This window comes from Penaeus vannamei, chromosome 5 (assembly GCF_042767895.1).
Source record: "Penaeus vannamei isolate JL-2024 chromosome 5, ASM4276789v1, whole genome shotgun sequence".
In the NCBI taxonomy this organism is placed as follows: Eukaryota; Metazoa; Arthropoda; class Malacostraca; order Decapoda; family Penaeidae; genus Penaeus; species Penaeus vannamei.
The window spans coordinates 25,797,527-25,798,591 of NC_091553.1; the positions used below are offsets into that span (position 1 = coordinate 25,797,527).

The window sequence follows — 1,065 nt, forward strand, 5'->3', positions numbered from 1 at the left end:
CATTCGTCTCTCTCTCTCTCTACTTCCTCTTTCCCGCTCTCCCTCCTTCGGCCGTCTTCTTTCCTCCTTCGGTATACCCCCCTCTCTTCCCCTCCCTTGACTTTCTTCTTCCCTCTTCGTAAAATGCGTCATTAATAATAATAAAAACTATTTAAACAAGCAGTTGACTATTGCGCTATGTGGCAGAGAGGGATAAAACGTGCGAGCATACCTTGTCTATTCCTTTTCACAATGGACCAATGGACCAAACAGCAAGGAAAATGTGAAGACTGGAAATCTGGTACACACGTCGCTGTTTGTATTTGTTCGCGTTTCTCTTTGCTTTTCCCTCGTGCTATTTTTTTCTGGTCAGGTGACTATTTTTTCGTTTCACTCGCGGACATGGACCAAATCTGAGATAAAAATGAGTCCATGTAACTAAACTGAATTTTAAAATTCTAAATTGTTATCATTCGATTTGCCAGATATTTACATATTCACCTCTTTTCTGTTCGACGTCTCTCGCTGCAACATGGCAACTCAACCCGAGATGTTACCTGCTTGTACTGTATTTCCTCTATAATGCTTAGTTCGATTTCTAATCATTTCACGTCGAGACACCACGTCAGAGTAACAGCAACGAAATAACGTCACCTGTGGAAAAGTATTTTCTCTCTCGCCACTTACCTCCACGATCCGAAGAAAGAGAGAGAGTGAGTGAGAGTAAGAATGAAAGTGAGAGTGACAACCACACCGCTGACAGGCCAGACAGCAAGCGTGGTATGGCGGCCTCAGTCCAGCCAAGCGAAGAGTGATCAACTGACAGCGAGATCCAGCGGCCGACCTGTGGACGTTGCGGGACTGGCGGCGTACTCATAGAAAACGGGAAGTGGTTTGGTAAGTTAGTCAAGTTTAAGGGAAAACGTTTGTATTTTTATGTATTGTAAAATGTATATATTTTCTCTTTCTCTCCGTTGTTTCTGTTTAGTAGGTATGTTTATGTAATATTGGTTATGCTTCTGTCAATCTTGTTATTTGGCTTTTAAATCCTAATCACTGAAGGAAGAAAGCAAAAGCGTAAATTAG

At 42.2% G+C, this 1,065-nt stretch overlaps 1 protein-coding gene across 1 annotated transcript in view; it reads right to left on the reverse strand.

Annotated features, from left to right (window-relative positions):
• LOC113816923 (solute carrier family 23 member 2) overlaps nucleotides 1-799 on the reverse strand; it is a 27,630-nt gene extending 26,831 nt beyond the window's left edge. The window contains exon 1 of the mRNA XM_070121508.1: nucleotides 667-799. The gene's annotated coding sequence lies outside the window, so the exon portion shown is untranslated. The remainder of the gene's footprint in view (nucleotides 1-666) is intronic.
• Nucleotides 800-1,065: the final 266 nt, after the last annotated feature.